Genomic DNA, 27,125 nt, shown 5'->3' with positions numbered 1-27,125 from the left:
TTGAAAAACCACTTTTCGCACTTGTGTTAGTGTTGAAAAACCACTTTTCGCACTTGTGTTGGTGCAGGAATCCACTTTTGCACTTGTATTAGTGTGGAAAAAACACTTTTGCACTTGTGATAGTGTTGAAAAACCACTTTGCAGTTGTGTTTGTGTTGAAAAACCACTTTTCGCACTTGTGTTAGTGTTGAAAAACCACTTTTCGCACTTGTGTTGGTGCAGGAAACCACTTTTGCACTTGTATTAGTGTGGAAAAACCACTTTTCGCACTTGTGTTAGTGTTGAAAAAACACTTTTCACACTTGTGTTAGTGTTGAAAAACCACTTTTCGCACTTGTGTTAGTGTTGAAAAACCACTTTTCGCACTTGTGTTAATGTTGAAAAACCACTTTTCGCACTTGTGTTGTTGCAGGAAACCACTTTTGCACTTGTATTAGTGTGGAAAAACCACTTTTGCACTTGTATTAGTGTGGAAAAAACACTTTTTGCACTTGTGATAGTGTTGAAAAACCACTTTTCGCACTTGTGTTAGTGTTGAAAAACCACTTTTCGTACTTGTGTTGGTGCAGGAAACCACTTTTGCACTTGTATTAGTGTGGAAAAACCACTTTTCGCACTTGTGTTAGTGTTGAAAAACCACTTTTCGCACTTGCGTTAGTGTTGAAAAACCACTTTTTGCACTTGTGTTAGTGTTGAAAAACCACTTTTTGCACTTGTGTTGGTGCAGGACACCACTTTTACACTTGTGATATTGTAGAAAAACCACTTTTCGCACTTGTGTTAGTGCTGAAAAACCACTTTTCGCACTTGTGTTGGTGCAGGAAATCACTTTTGCACTTGTATTAGTGTGGAAAAACCACTTTTCGCACTTGTGTTAGTGTTGAAAAACCACTTTTCGCACTTGTTTTAGTGTTGAAAATCCACTTTTCGCACTTCTGTTAGTGTTGAAAAAATACTTTTTGCACTTGTGTTGGTGCAGGAAACCACTTTTGCACTTGTATTAGTGTGGCAAAAACCACTTTTCGCACTTGTGTTGGCGCAGGAAACCACTTTTGCACTTGCATTAGTGTGGAAAAACCACTTTTCGCACTTGTGTTAGTGTTGAAAAACCACTTTTCGCACTTGTGTTAGTGTTGAAAAACCACTTTTCACACTTGTGTTGGTGCAGGAAACCACTTTTGCACTTGTATTAGTATGGAAAAAACACTTTTTGCACATGTGATAGTGTTGAAAAACCACTTTTCGCACTTGTGTTAGTGTTGAAAAACCACTTTTCGCACTTGTGTTGGTGCAGGAAACCACTTTTGCACTTGTATTAGTGTGGAAAAACCACTTTTCGCATTTGTTAGTGTTGAAAAACCACTTTTGGCACTTGTGTTAGTGTTGAAACACCACTTTTCGCACTTGTGTTAGTGTTGAAAAACCACTTTTCGCACTTGTGTTAGTGTTGAAAAACCACTTTTCGCACTTGTGTTAGTGTTGAAAAACCAGTTTTCGCACTTGTGTTGGTGCAGGAAACCACTTTTGCACTTGTATTATGGTGGAAAAACCACTTTTCGCACTTGTGTTAGTGTTGAAAAACCACTTTTCGCACTTGTGTTAGTGTTGAAAAACCACTTTTCGCACTTGTGTTAGTGTTGAAAAACCACTTTTCGCACTTGTGTTAGTGTTGAAAAACCACTTTTCGCACTTGTGTTAGTGTTGACAAACCACTTTTCGCACTTGTGTTGGTGCAGGAAACCACTTTTGCACTTGTATTAGTGTGGAAAAACCACTTTTCGCACTTGTGTTAGTGTTGGCAAACCACTTTTCGCACTTGTGTTGGTGCTGGAAACCACTTTTGCACTTGTGATAGTGTTGAAAAACCACTTTTTGCACTTGTGATAGTGTTGAAAAACCACTTTTCGCACTTGTGTTAGTGTTGAAAAACCACTTTTCGCACTTGTGTTAGTGTTGAAAAACCACTTTTCACACTTGTGTTAGTGTTGAAAAACCACTTTTGCACGTGTATTAGTGTGGAAAAACCACTTTTCGCACTTGTGTTAGTGTAGAAAAACCACTTTTCGCACTTGTGTTGGTGCAGGAAACCACTTTTGCACTTATATTAGTGTGGAAAAACCACTTTTCGCACCTGTTAGTGTTGAAAAACCACTTCGCACTTGTGTTAGTGTTGAAAAACCACTTTTCGCACTTGTGTTGGTGCAGGAAACCACTTTTGCACTTGTATTAGTGTGGAAAAAACACTTTTGCACTTGTGATAGTGTTGAAAAACCACTTTGCAGTTGTGTTTGTGTTGAAAAACCACTTTTCGCACTTGTGTTAGTGTTGAAAAACCACTTTTCGCACTTGTGTTGGTGCAGGAAACCACTTTTGCACTTGTATTAGTGTGGAAAAAACACTTTTGCACTTGTGATAGTGTTGAAAACCACTTTGCAGTTGTGTTTGTGTTGAAAAACCACTTTTGCACTTGTATTAGTGTGGAAAAACCACTTTTCGCACTTGTGTTAGTGTTGAAAAACCACTTTTCGCACTTGTATTAGTGTGGAAAAAACACTTTTTGGACTTGTGATAGTGTTGAAAAACCACTTTTCGCACTTGTGTTGGCGCAGGAAACCACTTTTGCACTTGCATTAGTGTGGAAAAACTACTTTTCGCACTTGTGTTAGTGTTGAAAAACCACTTTTCGCACTTGTGTTAGTGTTGAAAAACCACTTTTCACACTTGTGTTAGTGTTGAAAAACCACTTTTGCACTTGTATTAGTGTGGAAAAACCACTTTTCGCACTTGTGTTAGTGTAGAAAAACCACTTTTCGCACTTGTGTTGGTGCAGGAAACCACTTTTGCACTTATATTAGTGTGGAAAAACCACTTTTCACACGTGTTAGTGTTGAAAAACCACTTTTCGCACTTGTGTTAGTGTTGAAAAACCACTTTTCGCACTTGTGTTGGTGCAGGAATCCACTTTTGCACTTGTATTAGTGTGGAAAAAACACTTTTGCACTTGTGATAGTGTTGAAAAACCACTTTGCAGTTGTGTTTGTGTTGAAAAACCACTTTTCGCACTTGTGTTAGTGTTGAAAAACCACTTTTCGCACTTGTGTTGGTGCAGGAAACCACTTTTGCACTTGTATTAGTGTGGAAAAACCACTTTTCGCACTTGTGTTAGTGTTGAAAAACCACTTTTCACACTTGTGTTGGTGCAGGAATCCACTTTTGCACTTGTATTAGTGTGGAAAAAACACTTTTGCACTTGTGATAGTGTTGAAAAACCACTTTGCAGTTGTGTTTGTGTTGAAAAACCACTTTTCGCACTTGTGTTAGTGTTGAAAAACCACTTTTCGCACTTGTGTTGGTGCAGGAAACCACTTTTGCACTTGTATTAGTGTGGAAAAACCACTTTTCGCACTTGTGTTAGTGTTGAAAAACCACTTTTCACACTTGTGTTAGTGTTGAAAAACCACTTTTCGCACTTGTGTTAGTGTTGAAAAACCACTTTTCGCACTTGTGTTAATGTTGAAAAACCACTTTTCGCACTTGTGTTGTTGCAGGAAACCACTTTTGCACTTGTATTAGTGTGGAAAAACCACTTTTGCACTTGTATTAGTGTGGAAAAAACACTTTTTGCACTTGTGATAGTGTTGAAAAACCACTTTTCGCACTTGTGTTAGTGTTGAAAAACCACTTTTCGTACTTGTGTTGGTGCAGGAAACCACTTTTGCACTTGTATTAGTGTGGAAAAACCACTTTTCGCACTTGTGTTAGTGTTGAAAAACCACTTTTTGCACTTGCGTTAGTGTTGAAAAACCACTTTTTGCACTTGTGTTAGTGTTGAAAAACCACTTTTTGCACTTGTGTTGGTGCAGGACACCACTTTTACACTTGTGATATTGTAGAAAAACCACTTTTCGCACTTGTGTTAGTGCTGAAAAACCACTTTTCGCACTTGTGTTGGTGCAGGAAATCACTTTTGCACTTGTATTAGTGTGGAAAAACCACTTTTCGCACTTGTGTTAGTGTTGAAAAACCACTTTTCGCACTTGTTTTAGTGTTGAAAATCCACTTTTCGCACTTCTGTTAGTGTTGAAAAAATACTTTTTGCACTTGTGTTGGTGCAGGAAACCACTTTTGCACTTGTATTAGTGTGGCAAAAACCACTTTTCGCACTTGTGTTGGCGCAGGAAACCACTTTTGCACTTGCATTAGTGTGGAAAAACCACTTTTCGCACTTGTGTTAGTGTTGAAAAACCACTTTTCGCACTTGTGTTAGTGTTGAAAAACCACTTTTCACACTTGTGTTGGTGCAGGAAACCACTTTTGCACTTGTATTAGTATGGAAAAAACACTTTTTGCACATGTGATAGTGTTGAAAAACCACTTTTCGCACTTGTGTTAGTGTTGAAAAACCACTTTTCGCACTTGTGTTGGTGCAGGAAACCACTTTTGCACTTGTATTAGTGTGGAAAAACCACTTTTCGCATTTGTTAGTGTTGAAAAACCACTTTTGGCACTTGTGTTAGTGTTGAAACACCACTTTTCGCACTTGTGTTAGTGTTGAAAAACCACTTTTCGCACTTGTGTTAGTGTTGAAAAACCACTTTTCGCACTTGTGTTAGTGTTGAAAAACCAGTTTTCGCACTTGTGTTGGTGCAGGAAACCACGTTTGCACTTGTATTAGTGTGGAAAAACCACTTTTCGCACTTGTGTTAGTGTTGAAAAACCACTTTTCGCACTTGTGTTAGTGTTGAAAAACCACTTTTCGCACTTGTGTTAGTGTTGAAAAACCACTTTTCGCACTTGTGTTAGTGTTGAAAAACCACTTTTCGCACTTGTGTTAGTGTTGACAAACCACTTTTCGCACTTGTGTTGGTGCAGGAAACCACTTTTGCACTTGTATTAGTGTGGAAAAACCACTTTTCGCACTTGTGTTAGTGTTGGCAAACCACTTTTCGCACTTGTGTTGGTGCTGGAAACCACTTTTGCACTTGTGATAGTGTTGAAAAACCACTTTTTGCACTTGTGATAGTGTTGAAAAACCACTTTTCGCACTTGTGTTAGTGTTGAAAAACCACTTTTCGCACTTGTGTTAGTGTTGAAAAACCACTTTTCACACTTGTGTTAGTGTTGAAAAACCACTTTTGCACGTGTATTAGTGTGGAAAAACCACTTTTCGCACTTCTGTTAGTGTAGAAAAACCACTTTTCGCACTTGTGTTGGTGCAGGAAACCACTTTTGCACTTATATTAGTGTGGAAAAACCACTTTTCGCACGTGTTAGTGTTGAAAAACCACTTCGCACTTGTGTTAGTGTTGAAAAACCACTTTTCGCACTTGTGTTGGTGCAGGAAACCACTTTTGCACTTGTATTAGTGTGGAAAAAACACTTTTGCACTTGTGATAGTGTTGAAAAACCACTTTGCAGTTGTGTTTGTGTTGAAAAACCACTTTTCGCACTTGTGTTAGTGTTGAAAAACCACTTTTCGCACTTGTGTTGGTGCAGGAAACCACTTTTGCACTTGTATTAGTGTGGAAAAAACACTTTTGCACTTGTGATAGTGTTGAAAAACCACTTTGCAGTTGTGTTTGTGTTGAAAAACCACTTTTGCACTTGTATTAGTGTGGAAAAACCACTTTTCGCACTTGTGTTAGTGTTGAAAAACCACTTTTCGCACTTGTATTAGTGTGGAAAAAACACTTTTTGGACTTGTGATAGTGTTGAAAAACCACTTTTCGCACTTGTGTTGGCGCAGGAAACCACTTTTGCACTTGCATTAGTGTGGAAAAACCACTTTTCGCACTTGTGTTAGTGTTGAAAAACCACTTTTCGCACTTGTGTTAGTGTTGAAAAACCACTTTTCACACTTGTGTTAGTGTTGAAAAACCACTTTTGCACTTGTATTAGTGTGGAAAAACCACTTTTCGCACTTGTGTTAGTGTAGAAAAACCACTTTTCGCACTTGTGTTGGTGCAGGAAACCACTTTTGCACTTATATTAGTGTGGAAAAACCACTTTTCACACGTGTTAGTGTTGAAAAACCACTTTTCGCACTTGTGTTAGTGTTGAAAAACCACTTTTCGCACTTGTGTTGGTGCAGGAATCCACTTTTGCACTTGTATTAGTGTGGAAAAAACACTTTTGCACTTGTGATAGTGTTGAAAAACCACTTTGCAGTTGTGTTAGTGTTGAAAAACCACTTTTCGCACTTGTGTTAATGTTGAAAAACCACTTTTCGCACTTGTGTTGTTGCAGGAAACCACTTTTGCACTTGTATTAGTGTGGAAAAACCACTTTTGCACTTGTATTAGTGTGGAAAAAACACTTTTTGCACTTGTGATAGTGTTGAAAAACCACTTTTCGCACTTGTGTTAGTGTTGAAAAACCACTTTTCGTACTTGTGTTGGTGCAGGAAACCACTTTTGCACTTGTATTAGTGTGGAAAAACCACTTTTCGCACTTGTGTTAGTGTTGAAAAACCACTTTTCGCACTTGCGTTAGTGTTGAAAAACCACTTTTTGCACTTGTGTTAGTGTTGAAAAACCACTTTTTGCACTTGTGTTGGTGCAGGACACCACTTTTACACTTGTGATATTGTAGAAAAACCACTTTTCGCACTTGTGTTAGTGCTGAAAAACCACTTTTCGCACTTGTGTTGGTGCAGGAAATCACTTTTGCACTTGTATTAGTGTGGAAAAACCACTTTTCGCACTTGTGTTAGTGTTGAAAAACCACTTTTCGCACTTGTTTTAGTGTTGAAAATCCACTTTTCGCACTTCTGTTAGTGTTGAAAAAATACTTTTTGCACTTGTGTTGGTGCAGGAAACCACTTTTGCACTTGTATTAGTGTGGCAAAAACCACTTTTCGCACTTGTGTTGGCGCAGGAAACCACTTTTGCACTTGCATTAGTGTGGAAAAACCACTTTTCGCACTTGTGTTAGTGTTGAAAAACCACTTTTCGCACTTGTGTTAGTGTTGAAAAACCACTTTTCACACTTGTGTTGGTGCAGGAAACCACTTTTGCACTTGTATTAGTATGGAAAAAACACTTTTTGCACATGTGATAGTGTTGAAAAACCACTTTTCGCACTTGTGTTAGTGTTGAAAAACCACTTTTCGCACTTGTGTTGGTGCAGGAAACCACTTTTGCACTTGTATTAGTGTGGAAAAACCACTTTTCGCATTTGTTAGTGTTGAAAAACCACTTTTGGCACTTGTGTTAGTGTTGAAACACCACTTTTCGCACTTGTGTTAGTGTTGAAAAACCACTTTTCGCACTTGTGTTAGTGTTGAAAAACCACTTTTCGCACTTGTGTTAGTGTTGAAAAACCAGTTTTCGCACTTGTGTTGGTGCAGGAAACCACTTTTGCACTTGTATTAGTGTGGAAAAACCACTTTTCGCACTTGTGTTAGTGTTGAAAAACCACTTTTCGCACTTGTGTTAGTGTTGAAAAACCACTTTTCGCACTTGTGTTAGTGTTGAAAAACCACTTTTCGCACTTGTGTTAGTGTTGAAAAACCACTTTTCGCACTTGTGTTAGTGTTGACAAACCACTTTTCGCACTTGTGTTGGTGCAGGAAACCACTTTTGCACTTGTATTAGTGTGGAAAAACCACTTTTCGCACTTGTGTTAGTGTTGGCAAACCACTTTTCGCACTTGTGTTGGTGCTGGAAACCACTTTTGCACTTGTGATAGTGTTGAAAAACCACTTTTCGCACTTGTGTTAGTGTTGAAAAACCACTTTTCGTACTTGTGTTGGTGCAGGAAACCACTTTTCGCACTTGTGTTAGTGTTGAAAAACCACTTTTCGCACTTGTTAGTGTTGAAAAACCACTTTTCGCACTTGTGTTGGTGCAGGACACCACTTTTGCACTTGTGATATTGTAGAAAAACCACTTTTCGCACTTGTGTTAGTGCTGAAAAACCACTTTTCGCACTTGTGTTGGTGCAGGAAATCACTTTTGCACTTGTATTAGTGTGGAAAAACCACTTTTCGCACTTGTGTTAGTGTTGAAAAACCACTTTTCGCACTTGTTTTAGTGTTGAAAATCCACTTTTCGCACTTCTGTTAGTGTTGAAAAAATACTTTTTGCACTTGTGTTGGTGCAGGAAACCACTTTTGCACTTGTATTAGTGTGGCAAAAACCACTTTTCGCACTTGTGTTAGTGTTGAAAAACCACTTTTCGCACTTGTATTTGTGTGGAAAAAACACTTTTTGCACTTGTGATAGTGTTGAAAAACCACTTTTCGCACTTGTGTTGGCGCAGGAAACCACTTTTGCACCTGCATTAGTGTGGAAAAACCACTTTTCGCACTTGTGTTAGTGTTGAAACACCACTTTTCGCACTTGTGTTAGTGTTGAAAAACCACTTTTCACACTTGTGTTGGTGCAGGAAACCACTTTTGCACTTGTATTAGTGTGGAAAAACCACTTTTCGCATTTGTGTTAGTGTTGAAAAACCACTTTTGGCACTTGTGTTAGTGTTGAAACACCACTTTTCGCACTTGTGTTAGTGTTGAAAAACCACTTTTCGCACTTGTGTTAGTGTTGAAAAACCACTTTTCGCACTTGTGTTAGTGTTGAAAAACCACTTTTCGCACTTGTGTTAGTGTTGAAAAACCACTTTTCGCACTTGTGTTAGTGTTGAAAAACCACTTTTCGCACTTGTGTTAGTGTTGAAAAACCACTTTTCGCACTTGTGTTAGTGTTGAAAAACACTTTTCGCACTTGTGTTGGTGCAGGAAACCACTTTTGCACTTGTATTAGTGTTGAAAAACCACTTTTCGCACTTGTATTAGTGTTGAAAAACCACTTTTCGTACTTGTGTTGGTGCAGGAAACCACTTTTCGCACTTGTGTTAGTGTTGAAAAACCACTTTTCGCACTTGTTAGTGTTGAAAAACCACTTTTCGCACTTGTGTTGGTGCAGGAAACCACTTTTCGCACTTGTATTAGTGTGGAAAAACCACTTTTCGCACTTGTTAGTGTGGAAAAACCACTTTTCGCACTTGTTAGTGTTGAAAAACCACTTTTCGCACTTGTGTTAGTGTTGAAAAGCCACTTTTTGCACTTGTGTTGGTGCAGGAAACCACTTTTGCACTTGTATTAGAGTTGAAAAAACACTTTTCGCACTTGTGATAGTGTTGAAAAACCACTTTTCGCACTTGTGTTGGTGCAGGAAACCACTTTTGCACTTGTATTAGTGTGGAAAAACCACTTTTCGCACTTGTGTTAGTGTTGAAAAACCACTTTTCGCACTTGTTTTAGTGTTGAAAATCCACTTTTCGCACTTGTTAGTGTTGAAAAAATACTTTTTGCACTTGTGTTGGTGCAGGAAACCACTTTTGCACTTGTATTAGTGTGGAAAAACCACTTTTCGCACTTGTGTTAGTGTTGAAAAACCACTTTTCGCACTTGTATTAGTGTGGAAAAAACACTTTTTGCACTTGTGTTAGTGTTGACAAACCACTTTTCGCACTTGTGTTGGTGCAGGAAACCACTTTTGCACTTGTATTAGTGTGGAAAAACCACTTTTCGCACTTGTGTTAGTGTTGGCAAACCACTTTTCGCACTTGTGTTGGTGCTGGAAACCACTTTTGCACTTGTGATAGTGTTGAAAAACCACTTTTCGCACTTGTGTTAGTGTTGAAAAACCACTTTTCGTACTTGTGTTGGTGCAGGAAACCACTTTTCGCACTTGTGTTAGTGTTGAAAAACCACTTTTCGCACTTGTTAGTGTTGAAAAACCACTTTTCGCACTTGTGTTGGTGTAGGAAACCACTTTTGCACTTGTATTAGTGTGGAAAAACCACTTTTCGCACTTGTGTTAGTGTTGAAAAACCACTTTTTGCACTTGTGTTGGTGCAGGAAACCACTTTTTCACTTGTATTAGAGTTGAAAAAACACTTTTCGCACTTGTGATAGTGTTGAAAAACCACTTTTTGCACTTGTGTTGGTGCAGGACACCACTTTTGCACTTGTGATATTGTAGAAAAACCACTTTTCGCACTTGTGTTAGTGCTGAAAAACCACTTTTGCACTTGTATTAGTGTGGAAAAACCACTTTTTGCACTTGTGTTGGTGCAGGAAACCACTTTTTCACTTGTATTAGAGTTGAAAAACCACTTTTCGCACTTGTGTTAGTGTTGAAAAACCACTTTTCACACTTGTGTTAGTGTTGAAAAACCACTTTTGCACTTGTATTAGTGTGGAAAAACCACTTTTCGCACTTGTGTTAGTGTAGAAAAACCACTTTTCGCACTTGTGTTGGTGCAGGAAACCACTTTTGCACTTATATTAGTGTGGAAAAACCACTTTTCACACGTGTTAGTGTTGAAAAACCACTTTTCGCACTTGTGTTAGTGTTGAAAAACCACTTTTCGCACTTGTGTTGGTGCAGGAATCCACTTTTGCACTTGTATTAGTGTGGAAAAAACACTTTTGCACTTGTGATAGTGTTGAAAAACCACTTTGCAGTTGTGTTTGTGTTGAAAAACCACTTTTCGCACTTGTGTTAGTGTTGAAAAACCACTTTTCGCACTTGTGTTGGTGCAGGAAACCACTTTTGCACTTGTATTAGTGTGGAAAAACCACTTTTCGCACTTGTGTTAGTGTTGAAAAACCACTTTTCACACTTGTGTTGGTGCAGGAATCCACTTTTGCACTTGTATTAGTGTGGAAAAAACACTTTTGCACTTGTGATAGTGTTGAAAAACCACTTTGCAGTTGTGTTTGTGTTGAAAAACCACTTTTCGCACTTGTGTTAGTGTTGAAAAACCACTTTTCGCACTTGTGTTGGTGCAGGAAACCACTTTTGCACTTGTATTAGTGTGGAAAAACCACTTTTCGCACTTGTGTTAGTGTTGAAAAGCCACTTTTTGCACTTGTGTTGGTGCAGGAAACCACTTTTGCACTTGTATTAGAGTTGAAAAAACACTTTTCGCACTTGTGATAGTGTTGAAAAACCACTTTTCGCACTTGTGTTGGTGCAGGAAACCACTTTTGCACTTGTATTAGTGTGGAAAAACCACTTTTCGCACTTGTGTTAGTGTTGAAAAACCACTTTTCGCACTTGTTTTAGTGTTGAAAATCCACTTTTCGCACTTGTTAGTGTTGAAAAAATACTTTTTGCACTTGTGTTGGTGCAGGAAACCACTTTTGCACTTGTATTAGTGTGGAAAAACCACTTTTCGCACTTGTGTTAGTGTTGAAAAACCACTTTTCGCACTTGTATTAGTGTGGAAAAAACACTTTTTGCACTTGTGTTAGTGTTGACAAACCACTTTTCGCACTTGTGTTGGTGCAGGAAACCACTTTTGCACTTGTATTAGTGTGGAAAAACCACTTTTCGCACTTGTGTTAGTGTTGGCAAACCACTTTTCGCACTTGTGTTGGTGCTGGAAACCACTTTTGCACTTGTGATAGTGTTGAAAAACCACTTTTCGCACTTGTGTTAGTGTTGAAAAACCACTTTTCGTACTTGTGTTGGTGCAGGAAACCACTTTTCGCACTTGTGTTAGTGTTGAAAAACCACTTTTCGCACTTGTTAGTGTTGAAAAACCACTTTTCGCACTTGTGTTGGTGTAGGAAACCACTTTTGCACTTGTATTAGTGTGGAAAAACCACTTTTCGCACTTGTGTTAGTGTTGAAAAACCACTTTTTGCACTTGTGTTGGTGCAGGAAACCACTTTTTCACTTGTATTAGAGTTGAAAAAACACTTTTCGCACTTGTGATAGTGTTGAAAAACCACTTTTTGCACTTGTGTTGGTGCAGGACACCACTTTTGCACTTGTGATATTGTAGAAAAACCACTTTTCGCACTTGTGTTAGTGCTGAAAAACCACTTTTGCACTTGTATTAGTGTGGAAAAACCACTTTTTGCACTTGTGTTGGTGCAGGAAACCACTTTTTCACTTGTATTAGAGTTGAAAAACCACTTTTCGCACTTGTGTTAGTGTTGAAAAACCACTTTTCACACTTGTGTTAGTGTTGAAAAACCACTTTTGCACTTGTATTAGTGTGGAAAAACCACTTTTCGCACTTGTGTTAGTGTAGAAAAACCACTTTTCGCACTTGTGTTGGTGCAGGAAACCACTTTTGCACTTATATTAGTGTGGAAAAACCACTTTTCACACGTGTTAGTGTTGAAAAACCACTTTTCGCACTTGTGTTAGTGTTGAAAAACCACTTTTCGCACTTGTGTTGGTGCAGGAATCCACTTTTGCACTTGTATTAGTGTGGAAAAAACACTTTTGCACTTGTGATAGTGTTGAAAAACCACTTTGCAGTTGTGTTTGTGTTGAAAAACCACTTTTCGCACTTGTGTTAGTGTTGAAAAACCACTTTTCGCACTTGTGTTGGTGCAGGAAACCACTTTTGCACTTGTATTAGTGTGGAAAAACCACTTTTCGCACTTGTGTTAGTGTTGAAAAACCACTTTTCACACTTGTGTTGGTGCAGGAATCCACTTTTGCACTTGTATTAGTGTGGAAAAAACACTTTTGCACTTGTGATAGTGTTGAAAAACCACTTTGCAGTTGTGTTTGTGTTGAAAAACCACTTTTCGCACTTGTGTTAGTGTTGAAAAACCACTTTTCGCACTTGTGTTGGTGCAGGAAACCACTTTTGCACTTGTATTAGTGTGGAAAAACCACTTTTCGCACTTGTGTTAGTGTTGAAAAACCACTTTTCACACTTGTGTTAGTGTTGAAAAACCACTTTTCGCACTTGTGTTAGTGTTGAAAAACCACTTTTCGCACTTGTGTTAATGTTGAAAAACCACTTTTCGCACTTGTGTTGTTGCAGGAAACCACTTTTGCACTTGTATTAGTGTGGAAAAACCACTTTTGCACTTGTATTAGTGTGGAAAAAACACTTTTTGCACTTGTGATAGTGTTGAAAAACCACTTTTCGCACTTGTGTTAGTGTTGAAAAACCACTTTTCGTACTTGTGTTGGTGCAGGAAACCACTTTTGCACTTGTATTAGTGTGGAAAAACCACTTTTCGCACTTGTGTTAGTGTTGAAAAACCACTTTTTGCACTTGCGTTAGTGTTGAAAAACCACTTTTTGCACTTGTGTTAGTGTTGAAAAACCACTTTTTGCACTTGTGTTGGTGCAGGACACCACTTTTACACTTGTGATATTGTAGAAAAACCACTTTTCGCACTTGTGTTAGTGCTGAAAAACCACTTTTCGCACTTGTGTTGGTGCAGGAAATCACTTTTGCACTTGTATTAGTGTGGAAAAACCACTTTTCGCACTTGTGTTAGTGTTGAAAAACCACTTTTCGCACTTGTTTTAGTGTTGAAAATCCACTTTTCGCACTTCTGTTAGTGTTGAAAAAATACTTTTTGCACTTGTGTTGGTGCAGGAAACCACTTTTGCACTTGTATTAGTGTGGCAAAAACCACTTTTCGCACTTGTGTTGGCGCAGGAAACCACTTTTGCACTTGCATTAGTGTGGAAAAACCACTTTTCGCACTTGTGTTAGTGTTGAAAAACCACTTTTCGCACTTGTGTTAGTGTTGAAAAACCACTTTTCACACTTGTGTTGGTGCAGGAAACCACTTTTGCACTTGTATTAGTATGGAAAAAACACTTTTTGCACATGTGATAGTGTTGAAAAACCACTTTTCGCACTTGTGTTAGTGTTGAAAAACCACTTTTCGCACTTGTGTTGGTGCAGGAAACCACTTTTGCACTTGTATTAGTGTGGAAAAACCACTTTTCGCATTTGTTAGTGTTGAAAAACCACTTTTGGCACTTGTGTTAGTGTTGAAACACCACTTTTCGCACTTGTGTTAGTGTTGAAAAACCACTTTTCGCACTTGTGTTAGTGTTGAAAAACCACTTTTCGCACTTGTGTTAGTGTTGAAAAACCAGTTTTCGCACTTGTGTTGGTGCAGGAAACCACGTTTGCACTTGTATTAGTGTGGAAAAACCACTTTTCGCACTTGTGTTAGTGTTGAAAAACCACTTTTCGCACTTGTGTTAGTGTTGAAAAACCACTTTTCGCACTTGTGTTAGTGTTGAAAAACCACTTTTCGCACTTGTGTTAGTGTTGAAAAACCACTTTTCGCACTTGTGTTAGTGTTGACAAACCACTTTTCGCACTTGTGTTGGTGCAGGAAACCACTTTTGCACTTGTATTAGTGTGGAAAAACCACTTTTCGCACTTGTGTTAGTGTTGGCAAACCACTTTTCGCACTTGTGTTGGTGCTGGAAACCACTTTTGCACTTGTGATAGTGTTGAAAAACCACTTTTTGCACTTGTGATAGTGTTGAAAAACCACTTTTCGCACTTGTGTTAGTGTTGAAAAACCACTTTTCGCACTTGTGTTAGTGTTGAAAAACCACTTTTCACACTTGTGTTAGTGTTGAAAAACCACTTTTGCACGTGTATTAGTGTGGAAAAACCACTTTTCGCACTTCTGTTAGTGTAGAAAAACCACTTTTCGCACTTGTGTTGGTGCAGGAAACCACTTTTGCACTTATATTAGTGTGGAAAAACCACTTTTCGCACGTGTTAGTGTTGAAAAACCACTTCGCACTTGTGTTAGTGTTGAAAAACCACTTTTCGCACTTGTGTTGGTGCAGGAAACCACTTTTGCACTTGTATTAGTGTGGAAAAAACACTTTTGCACTTGTGATAGTGTTGAAAAACCACTTTGCAGTTGTGTTTGTGTTGAAAAACCACTTTTCGCACTTGTGTTAGTGTTGAAAAACCACTTTTCGCACTTGTGTTGGTGCAGGAAACCACTTTTGCACTTGTATTAGTGTGGAAAAAACACTTTTGCACTTGTGATAGTGTTGAAAAACCACTTTGCAGTTGTGTTTGTGTTGAAAAACCACTTTTGCACTTGTATTAGTGTGGAAAAACCACTTTTCGCACTTGTGTTAGTGTTGAAAAACCACTTTTCGCACTTGTATTAGTGTGGAAAAAACACTTTTTGGACTTGTGATAGTGTTGAAAAACCACTTTTCGCACTTGTGTTGGCGCAGGAAACCACTTTTGCACTTGCATTAGTGTGGAAAAACCACTTTTCGCACTTGTGTTAGTGTTGAAAAACCACTTTTCGCACTTGTGTTAGTGTTGAAAAACCACTTTTCACACTTGTGTTAGTGTTGAAAAACCACTTTTGCACTTGTATTAGTGTGGAAAAACCACTTTTCGCACTTGTGTTAGTGTAGAAAAACCACTTTTCGCACTTGTGTTGGTGCAGGAAACCACTTTTGCACTTATATTAGTGTGGAAAAACCACTTTTCACACGTGTTAGTGTTGAAAAACCACTTTTCGCACTTGTGTTAGTGTTGAAAAACCACTTTTCGCACTTGTGTTGGTGCAGGAATCCACTTTTGCACTTGTATTAGTGTGGAAAAAACACTTTTGCACTTGTGATAGTGTTGAAAAACCACTTTGCAGTTGTGTTAGTGTTGAAAAACCACTTTTCGCACTTGTGTTAATGTTGAAAAACCACTTTTCGCACTTGTGTTGTTGCAGGAAACCACTTTTGCACTTGTATTAGTGTGGAAAAACCACTTTTGCACTTGTATTAGTGTGGAAAAAACACTTTTTGCACTTGTGATAGTGTTGAAAAACCACTTTTCGCACTTGTGTTAGTGTTGAAAAACCACTTTTCGTACTTGTGTTGGTGCAGGAAACCACTTTTGCACTTGTATTAGTGTGGAAAAACCACTTTTCGCACTTGTGTTAGTGTTGAAAAACCACTTTTCGCACTTGCGTTAGTGTTGAAAAACCACTTTTTGCACTTGTGTTAGTGTTGAAAAACCACTTTTTGCACTTGTGTTGGTGCAGGACACCACTTTTACACTTGTGATATTGTAGAAAAACCACTTTTCGCACTTGTGTTAGTGCTGAAAAACCACTTTTCGCACTTGTGTTGGTGCAGGAAATCACTTTTGCACTTGTATTAGTGTGGAAAAACCACTTTTCGCACTTGTGTTAGTGTTGAAAAACCACTTTTCGCACTTGTTTTAGTGTTGAAAATCCACTTTTCGCACTTCTGTTAGTGTTGAAAAAATACTTTTTGCACTTGTGTTGGTGCAGGAAACCACTTTTGCACTTGTATTAGTGTGGCAAAAACCACTTTTCGCACTTGTGTTGGCGCAGGAAACCACTTTTGCACTTGCATTAGTGTGGAAAAACCACTTTTCGCACTTGTGTTAGTGTTGAAAAACCACTTTTCGCACTTGTGTTAGTGTTGAAAAACCACTTTTCACACTTGTGTTGGTGCAGGAAACCACTTTTGCACTTGTATTAGTATGGAAAAAACACTTTTTGCACATGTGATAGTGTTGAAAAACCACTTTTCGCACTTGTGTTAGTGTTGAAAAACCACTTTTCGCACTTGTGTTGGTGCAGGAAACCACTTTTGCACTTGTATTAGTGTGGAAAAACCACTTTTCGCATTTGTTAGTGTTGAAAAACCACTTTTGGCACTTGTGTTAGTGTTGAAACACCACTTTTCGCACTTGTGTTAGTGTTGAAAAACCACTTTTCGCACTTGTGTTAGTGTTGAAAAACCACTTTTCGCACTTGTGTTAGTGTTGAAAAACCAGTTTTCGCACTTGTGTTGGTGCAGGAAACCACTTTTGCACTTGTATTAGTGTGGAAAAACCACTTTTCGCACTTGTGTTAGTGTTGAAAAACCACTTTTCGCACTTGTGTTAGTGTTGAAAAACCACTTTTCGCACTTGTGTTAGTGTTGAAAAACCACTTTTCGCACTTGTGTTAGTGTTGAAAAACCACTTTTCGCACTTGTGTTAGTGTTGACAAACCACTTTTCGCACTTGTGTTGGTGCAGGAAACCACTTTTGCACTTGTATTAGTGTGGAAAAACCACTTTTCGCACTTGTGTTAGTGTTGGCAAACCACTTTTCGCACTTGTGTTGGTGCTGGAAACCACTTTTGCACTTGTGATAGTGTTGAAAAACCACTTTTCGCACTTGTGTTAGTGTTGAAAAACCACTTTTCGTACTTGTGTTGGTGCAGGAAACCACTTTTCGCACTTGTGTTAGTGTTGAAAAACCACTTTTCGCACTTGTTAGTGTTGAAAAACCACTTTTCGCACTTGTGTTGGTGCAGGACACCACTTTTGCACTTGTGATATTGTAGAAAAACCACTTTTCGCACTTGTGTTAGTGCTGAAAAACCACTTTTCGCACTTGTGTTGGTGCAGGAAATCACTTTTGCACTTGTATTAGTGTGGAAAAACCACTTTTCGCACTTGTGTTAGTGTTGAAAAACCACTTTTCGCACTTGTTTTAGTGTTGAAAATCCACTTTTCGCACTTCTGTTAGTGTTGAAAAAATACTTTTTGCACTTGTGTTGGTGCAGGAAACCACTTTTGCACTTGTATTAGTGTGGCAAAAACCACTTTTCGCACTTGTGTTAGTGTTGAAAAACCACTTTTCGCACTTGTATTTGTGTGGAAAAAACACTTTTTGCACTTGTGATAGTGTTGAAAAACCACTTTTCGCACTTGTGTTGGCGCAGGAAACCACTTTTGCACCTGCATTAGTGTGGAAAAACCACTTTTCGCACTTGTGTTAGTGTTGAAACACCACTTTTCGCACTTGTGTTAGTGTTGAAAAACCACTTTTCACACTTGTGTTGGTGCAGGAAACCACTTTTGCACTTGTATTAGTGTGGAAAAACCACTTTTCGCATTTGTGTTAGTGTTGAAAAACCACTTTTGGCACTTGTGTTAGTGTTGAAACACCACTTTTCGCACTTGTGTTAGTGTTGAAAAACCACTTTTCGCACTTGTGTTAGTGTTGAAAAACCACTTTTCGCACTTGTGTTAGTGTTGAAAAACCACTTTTCGCACTTGTGTTAGTGTTGAAAAACCACTTTTCGCACTTGTGTTAGTGTTGAAAAACCACTTTTCGCACTTGTGTTAGTGTTGAAAAACCACTTTTCGCACTTGTGTTAGTGTTGAAAAACACTTTTCGCACTTGTGTTGGTGCAGGAAACCACTTTTGCACTTGTATTAGTGTTGAAAAACCACTTTTCGCACTTGTATTAGTGTTGAAAAACCACTTTTCGTACTTGTGTTGGTGCAGGAAACCACTTTTCGCACTTGTGTTAGTGTTGAAAAACCACTTTTCGCACTTGTTAGTGTTGAAAAACCACTTTTCGCACTTGTGTTGGTGCAGGAAACCACTTTTCGCACTTGTATTAGTGTGGAAAAACCACTTTTCGCACTTGTTAGTGTGGAAAAACCACTTTTCGCACTTGTTAGTGTTGAAAAACCACTTTTCGCACTTGTGTTAGTGTTGAAAAGCCACTTTTTGCACTTGTGTTGGTGCAGGAAACCACTTTTGCACTTGTATTAGAGTTGAAAAAACACTTTTCGCACTTGTGATAGTGTTGAAAAACCACTTTTCGCACTTGTGTTGGTGCAGGAAACCACTTTTGCACTTGTATTAGTGTGGAAAAACCACTTTTCGCACTTGTGTTAGTGTTGAAAAACCACTTTTCGCACTTGTTTTAGTGTTGAAAATCCACTTTTCGCACTTGTTAGTGTTGAAAAAATACTTTTTGCACTTGTGTTGGTGCAGGAAACCACTTTTGCACTTGTATTAGTGTGGAAAAACCACTTTTCGCACTTGTGTTAGTGTTGAAAAACCACTTTTCGCACTTGTATTAGTGTGGAAAAAACACTTTTTGCACTTGTGTTAGTGTTGACAAACCACTTTTCGCACTTGTGTTGGTGCAGGAAACCACTTTTGCACTTGTATTAGTGTGGAAAAACCACTTTTCGCACTTGTGTTAGTGTTGGCAAACCACTTTTCGCACTTGTGTTGGTGCTGGAAACCACTTTTGCACTTGTGATAGTGTTGAAAAACCACTTTTCGCACTTGTGTTAGTGTTGAAAAACCACTTTTCGTACTTGTGTTGGTGCAGGAAACCACTTTTCGCACTTGTGTTAGTGTTGAAAAACCACTTTTCGCACTTGTTAGTGTTGAAAAACCACTTTTCGCACTTGTGTTGGTGTAGGAAACCACTTTTGCACTTGTATTAGTGTGGAAAAACCACTTTTCGCACTTGTGTTAGTGTTGAAAAACCACTTTTTGCACTTGTGTTGGTGCAGGAAACCACTTTTTCACTTGTATTAGAGTTGAAAAAACACTTTTCGCACTTGTGATAGTGTTGAAAAACCACTTTTTGCACTTGTGTTGGTGCAGGACACCACTTTTGCACTTGTGATATTGTAGAAAAACCACTTTTCGCACTTGTGTTAGTGCTGAAAAACCACTTTTCGCACTTGTGTTGGTGCAGGAAACCACTTTTGCACTTGTATTAGTGTGGCAAAAACCACTTTTCGCACTTGTGTTAGTGTTGAAAAACCACTTTTCGCACTTGTATTAGTGTGGAAAAAACACTTTTTGCACTTGTGATAGTGTTGAAAAACCACTTTTCGCACTTGTGTTGGCGCAGGAAACCACTTTTGCACTTGCATTAGTGTGGAAAAACCACTTTTCGCACTTGTGTTAGTGTTGAAAAACCACTTTTCGCACTTGTGTTAGTGTTGAAAAACCACTTTTCACACTTGTGTTAGTGTTGAAAAACCACTTTTGCACTTGTATTAGTGTGGAAAAACCACTTTTCGCACTTGTGTTAGTGTAGAAAAACCACTTTTCGCACTTGTGTTGGTGCAGGAAACCACTTTTGCACTTATATTAGTGTGGAAAAACCACTTTTCGCACGTGTTAGTGTTGAAAAACCACTTCGCACTTGTGTTAGTGTTGAAAAACCACTTTTCGCACTTGTGTTGGTGCAGGAAACCACTTTTGCACTTGTATTAGTGTGGAAAAAACACTTTTGCACTTGTGATAGTGTTGAAAAACCACTTTGCAGTTGTGTTTGTGTTGAAAAACCACTTTTCGCACTTGTGTTAGTGTTGAAAAACCACTTTTCGCACTTGTGTTGGTGCAGGAAACCACTTTTGCACTTGTATTAGTGTGGAAAAAACACTTTTGCACTTGTGATAGTGTTGAAAAACCACTTTGCAGTTGTGTTTGTGTTGAAAAACCACTTTTGCACTTGTATTAGTGTGGAAAAACCACTTTTCGCACTTGTGTTAGTGTTGAAAAACCACTTTTCGCACTTGTATTAGTGTGGAAAAAACACTTTTTGGACTTGTGATAGTGTTGAAAAACCACTTTTCGCACTTGTGTTGGCGCAGGAAACCACTTTTGCACTTGCATTAGTGTGGAAAAACCACTTTTCGCACTTGTGTTAGTGTTGAAAAACCACTTTTCGCACTTGTGTTAGTGTTGAAAAACCACTTTTCACACTTGTGTTAGTGTTGAAAAACCACTTTTGCACTTGTATTAGTGTGGAAAAACCACTTTTCGCACTTGTGTTAGTGTAGAAAAACCACTTTTCGCACTTGTGTTGGTGCAGGAAACCACTTTTGCACTTATATTAGTGTGGAAAAACCACTTTTCACACGTGTTAGTGTTGAAAAACCACTTTTCGCACTTGTGTTGGTGCAGGAATCCACTTTTGCACTTGTATTAGTGTGGAAAAAACACTTTTGCACTTGTGATAGTGTTGAAAAACCACTTTGCAGTTGTGTTTGTGTTGAAAAACCACTTTTCGCACTTCTGTTAGTGTTGAAAAACCACTTTTCGCACTTGTGTTGGTGCAGGAAACCACTTTTGCACTTGTATTAGTGTGGAAAAACCACTTTTCGCACTTGTGTTAGTGTTGAAAAACCACTTTTCACACTTGTGTTAGTGTTGAAAAACCACTTTTCGCACTCGTGTTAGTGTTGAAAAACCACTTTTCGCACTTGTGTTAATGTTGAAAAACCACTTTTCGCACTTGTGTTGTTGCAGGAAACCACTTTTGCACTTGTATTAGTGTGGAAAAACCACTTTTGCACTTGTATTAGTGTGGAAAAAACACTTTTTGCACTTGTGATAGTGTTGAAAAACCACTTTTCGTACTTGTGTTGGTGCAGGAAACCACTTTTGCACTTGTATTAGTGTGGAAAAACTACTTTTCGCACTTGTGTTAGTGTTGAAAAACCACTTTTCGCACTTGCGTTAGTGTTGAAAAACCACTTTTTGCACTTGTGTTAGTGTTGAAAAACCACTTTTTGCACTTGTGTTGGTGCAGGACACCACTTTTACACTTGTGATATTGTAGAAAAACCACTTTTCACACTTGTGTTAGTGCTGAAAAACCACTTTTCGCACTTGTGTTGGTGCAGGAAATCACTTTTGCACTTGTATTAGTGTGGAAAAACCACTTTTCGCACTTGTGTTAGTGTTGAAAAACCACTTTTCGCACTTGTTTTAGTGTTGAAAATCCACTTTTCGCACTTCTGTTAGTGTTGAAAAAATACTTTTTGCACTTGTGTTGGTGCAGGAAACCACTTTTGCACTTGTATTAGTGTGGCAAAAACCACTTTTCGCACTTGTGTTAGTGTTGAAAAACCACTTTTCGCACTTGTGTTAGTGTTGAAAAACCACTTTTCGCACTTGTTTTAGTGTTGAAAATCCACTTTTTGCACTTGTGATAGTGTTGAAAAACCACTTTTCGCACTTGTGTTGGCACAGGAAACCACTTTTGCACTTGCATTAGTGTGGAAAAACCACTTTTCGCACTTGTGTTAGTGTTGAAAAACCACTTTTCGCACTTGTGTTAGTGTTGAAAAACCACTTTTCACACTTGTGCTGGTGCAGGAAACCACTTTTGCACTTGTATTAGTATGGAAAAAACACTTTTTGCACATGTGATAGTGTTGAAAAACCACTTTTCGCACTTGTGTTAGTGTTGAAAAACCACTTTTCGCACTTGTGTTGGTGCAGGAAACCACTTTTGCACTTGTATTAGTGTGGAAAAGCCACTTTTCGCATTTGTGTTAGTGTTGAAAAACCACTTTTGGCACTTGTGTTAGTGTTGAAACACCACTTTTCGCACTTGTGTTAGTGTTGAAAAACCACTTTTCGCACTTGTGTTAGTGTTGAAAAACCACTTTTCGCACTTGTGTTAGTGTTGAAAAACCACTTTTCGCACTTGTGTTGGTGCAGGAAACCACTTTTGCACTTGTATTAGTGTGGAAAAACCACTTTTCGCACTTGTGTTAGTGTTGAAAAACCACTTTTCGCACTTGTGTTAGTGTTGAAAAACCACTTTTCGCACTTGTGTTAGTGTTGAAAAACCACTTTTCGCACTTGTGTTAGTGTTGAAAAACCACTTTTCGCACTTGTGTTAGTGTTGACAAACCACTTTTCGCACTTGTGTTGGTGCTGGAAACCACTTTTGCACTTGTATTAGTGTGGAAAAACCACTTTTCGCACTTGTGTTAGTGTTGGCAAACCACTTTTCGCACTTGTGTTGGTGCTGGAAACCACTTTTGCACTTGTGATAGTGTTGAAAAACCACTTTTCGCACTTGTGTTAGTGTTGAAAAACCACTTTTCGTACTTGTGTTGGTGCAGGAAACCACTTTTCGCACTTGTGTTAGTGTTGAAAAACCACTTTTCGCACTTGTTAGTGTTGAAAAACCACTTTTCGCACTTGTGTTGGTGCAGGACACCACTTTTGCACTTGTGATATTGTAGAAAAACCACTTTTCGCACTTGTGTTAGTGCTGAAAAACCACTTTTCGCACTTGTGTTGGTGCAGGAAATCACTTTTGCACTTGTATTAGTGTGGAAAAACCACTTTTCGCACTTGTGTTAGTGTTGAAAAACCACTTTTCGCACTTTTTTAGTGTTGAAAATCCACTTTTCGCACTTCTGTTAGTGTTGAAAAAATACTTTTTGCACTTGTGTTGGTGCAGGAAACCACTTTTGCACTTGTATTAGTGTGGCAAAAACCACTTTTCGCACTTGTGTTAGTGTTGAAAAACCACTTTTCGCACTTGTATTTGTGTGGAAAAAACACTTTTTGCACTTGTGATAGTGTTGAAAAACCACTTTTCGCACTTGTGTTGGCGCAGGAAACCACTTTTGCACCTGCATTAGTGTGGAAAAACCACTTTTCGCACTTGTGTTAGTGTTGAAAAACCACTTTTCGCACTTGTGTTAGTGTTGAAAAACCACTTTTCACACTTGTGTTGGTGCAGGAAACCACTTTTGCACTTGTATTAGTGTGGAAAAACCACTTTTCGCATTTGTGTTAGTGTTGAAAAACCACTTTTGGCACTTGTGTTAGTGTTGAAACACCACTTTTCACACTTGTGTTAGTGTTGAAAAACCACTTTTGCACTTGTATTAGTGTGGAAAAACCACTTTTCGCACTTGTGTTAGTGTAGAAAAACCACTTTTCGCACTTGTGTTGGTGCAGGAAACCACTTTTGCACTTATATTAGTGTGGAAAAACCACTTTTCGCACGTGTTAGTGTTGAAAAACCACTTCGCACTTGTGTTAGTGTTGAAAAACCACTTTTCGCACTTGTGTTGGTGCAGGAAACCACTTTTGCACTTGTATTAGTGTGGAAAAAACACTTTTGCACTTGTGATAGTGTTGAAAAACCACTTTGCAGTTGTGTTTGTGATGAAAAACCACTTTTCGCACTTGTGTTAGTGTTGAAAAACCACTTTTCGCACTTGTGTTGGTGCAGGAAACCACTTTTGCACTTGTATTAGTGTGGAAAAAACACTTTTGCACTTGTGATAGTGTTGAAAAACCACTTTGCAGTTGTGTTTGTGTTGAAAAACCACTTTTGCACTTGTATTAGTGTGGAAAAACCACTTTTCGCACTTGTGTTAGTGTTGAAAAACCACTTTTCGCACTTGTATTAGTGTGGAAAAAACACTTTTTGGACTTGTGATAGTGTTGAAAAACCACTTTTCGCACTTGTGTTGGCGCAGGAAACCACTTTTGCACTTGCATTAGTGTGGAAAAACCACTTTTCGCACTTGTGTTAGTGTTGAAAAACCACTTTTCGCACTTGTGTTAGTGTTGAAAAACCACTTTTCACACTTGTGTTAGTGTTGAAAAACCACTTTTGCACTTGTATTAGTGTGGAAAAACCACTTTTCGCACTTGTGTTAGTGTAGAAAAACCACTTTTCGCACTTGTGTTGGTGCAGGAAACCACTTTTGCACTTATATTAGTGTGGAAAAACCACTTTTCACACGTGTTAGTGTTGAAAAACCACTTTTCGCACTTGTGTTGGTGCAGGAATCCACTTTTGCACTTGTATTAGTGTGGAAAAAACACTTTTGCACTTGTGATAGTGTTGAAAAACCACTTTGCAGTTGTGTTTGTGTTGAAAAACCACTTTTCGCACTTCTGTTAGTGTTGAAAAACCACTTTTCGCACTTGTGTTGGTGCAGGAAACCACTTTTGCACTTGTATTAGTGTGGAAAAACCACTTTTCGCACTTGTGTTAGTGTTGAAAAACCACTTTTCACACTTGTGTTAGTGTTGAAAAACCACTTTTCGCACTCGTGTTAGTGTTGAAAAACCACTTTTCGCACTTGTGTTAATGTTGAAAAACCACTTTTCGCACTTGTGTTGTTGCAGGAAACCACTTTTGCACTTGCATTAGTGTGGAAAAACCACTTTTGCACTTGTATTAGTGTGGAAAAAACACTTTTTGCACTTGTGATAGTGTTGAAAAACCACTTTTCGCACTTGTGTTAGTGTTGAAAAACCACTTTTCGTACTTGTGTTGGTGCAGGAAACCACTTTTGCACTTGTATTAGTGTGGAAAAACTACTTTTCGCACTTGTGTTAGTGTTGAAAAACCACTTTTCGCACTTGCGTTAGTGTTGAAAAACCACTTTTTGCACTTGTGTTAGTGTTGAAAAACCACTTTTTGCACTTGTGTTGGTGCAGGACACCACTTTTACACTTGTGATATTGTAGAAAAACCACTTTTCGCACTTGTGTTAGTGCTGAAAAACCACTTTTCGCACTTGTGTTGGTGCAGGAAATCACTTTTGCACTTGTATTAGTGTGGAAAAACCACTTTTCGCACTTGTGTTAGTGTTGAAAAACCACTTTTCGCACTTGTTTTAGTGTTGAAAATCCACTTTTCGCACTTCTGTTAGTGTTGAAAAAATACTTTTTGCACTTGTGTTGGTGCAGGAAACCACTTTTGCACTTGTATTAGTGTGGCAAAAACCACTTTTCGCACTTGTGTTAGTGTTGAAAAACCACTTTTCGCACTTGTGTTAGTGTTGAAAAACCACTTTTCGCACTTGTTTTAGTGTTGAAAATCCACTTTTTGCACTTGTGATAGTGTTGAAAAACCACTTTTCGCACTTGTGTTGGCGCAGGAAACCACTTTTGCACTTGCATTAGTGTGGAAAAACCACTTTTCGCACTTGTGTTAGTGTTGAAAAACCACTTTTCGCACTTGTGTTAGTGTTGAAAAACCACTTTTCACACTTGTGCTGGTGCAGGAAACCACTTTTGCACTTGTATTAGTATGGAAAAAACACTTTTTGCACATGTGATAGTGTTGAAAAACCACTTTTCGCACTTGTGTTTGTGTTGAAAAACCACTTTTCGCACTTGTGTTGGTGCAGGAAACCACTTTTGCACTTGTATTAGTGTGGAAAAACCACTTTTCGCATTTGTGTTAGTGTTGAAAAACCACTTTTGGCACTTGTGTTAGTGTTGAAACACCACTTTTCGCACTTGTGTTAGTGTTGAAAAACCACTTTTCGCACTTGTGTTAGTGTTGAAAAACCACTTTTCGCACTTGTGTTAGTGTTGAAAAACCACTTTTCGCACTTGTGTTGGTGCAGGAAACCACTTTTGCACTTGTATTAGTGTGGAAAAACCACTTTTCGCACTTGTGTTAGTGTTGAAAAACCACTTTTCGCACTTGTGTTAGTGTTGAAAAACCACTTTTCGCACTTGTGTTAGTGTTGAAAAACCACTTTTCGCACTTGTGTTAGTGTTGAAAAACCACTTTTCGCACTTGTGTTAGTGTTGACAAACCACTTTTCGCACTTGTGTTGGTGCAGGAAACCACTTTTGCACTTGTATTAGTGTGGAAAAACCACTTTTCGCACTTGTGTTAGTGTTGGCAAACCACTTTTCGCACTTGTGTTGGTGCTGGAAACCACTTTTGCACTTGTGATAGTGTTGAAAAACCACTTTTCGCACTTGTGTTAGTGTTGAAAAACCACTTTTCGTACTTGTGTTGGTGCAGGAAACCACTTTTCGCACTTGTGTTAGTGTTGAAAAACCACTTTTCGCACTTGTTAGTGTTGAAAAACCACTTTTCGCACTTGTGTTGGTGCAGGACACCACTTTTGCACTTGTGATATTGTAGAAAAACCACTTTTCGCACTTGTGTTAGTGCTGAAAAACCACTTTTCGCACTTGTGTTGGTGCAGGAAATCACTTTTGCACTTGTATTAGTGTGGAAAAACCACTTTTCGCACTTGTGTTAGTGTTGAAAAACCACTTTTCGCACTTTTTTAGTGTTGAAAATCCACTTTTCGCACTTCTGTTAGTGTTGAAAAAATACTTTTTGCACTTGTGTTGGTGCAGGAAACCACTTTTGCACTTGTATTAGTGTGGCAAAAACCACTTTTCGCACTTGTGTTAGTGTTGAAAAACCACTTTTCGCACTTGTATTTGTGTGGAAAAAACACTTTTTGCACTTGTGATAGTGTTGAAAAACCACTTTTCGCACTTGTGTTGGCGCAGGAAACCACTTTTGCACCTGCATTAGTGTGGAAAAACCACTTTTCGCACTTGTGTTAGTGTTGAAAAACCACTTTTCGCACTTGTGTTAGTGTTGAAAAACCACTTTTCACACTTGTGTTGGTGCAGGAAACCACTTTTGCACTTGTATTAGTGTGGAAAAACCACTTTTCGCATTTGTGTTAGTGTTGAAAAACCACTTTTGGCACTTGTGTTAGTGTTGAAACACCACTTTTCGCACTTGTGTTAGTGTTGAAAAACCACTTTCCGCACTTGTGTTAGTGTTGAAAAACCACTTTTCGCACTTGTGTTAGTGTTGAAAAACCACTTTTCGCACTTGTGTTAGTGTTGAAAAACCACTTTTCGCACTTCTGTTAGTGTTGAAAAACCACTTTTCGCACTTGTGTTAGTGTTGAAAAACCACTTTTCGCACTTGTGTTAGTGTTGAAAAACCACTTTTCGCACTTGTG

The sequence above is a fragment of the Myxine glutinosa genome, chromosome 13 (assembly GCF_964187855.1).
Source record: "Myxine glutinosa chromosome 13, kmMyxGlut1.1, whole genome shotgun sequence".
NCBI classification, from domain to species: domain Eukaryota; kingdom Metazoa; phylum Chordata; class Myxini; order Myxiniformes; family Myxinidae; genus Myxine; species Myxine glutinosa.
Note: the sequence above shows the minus strand (reverse complement) of the source record.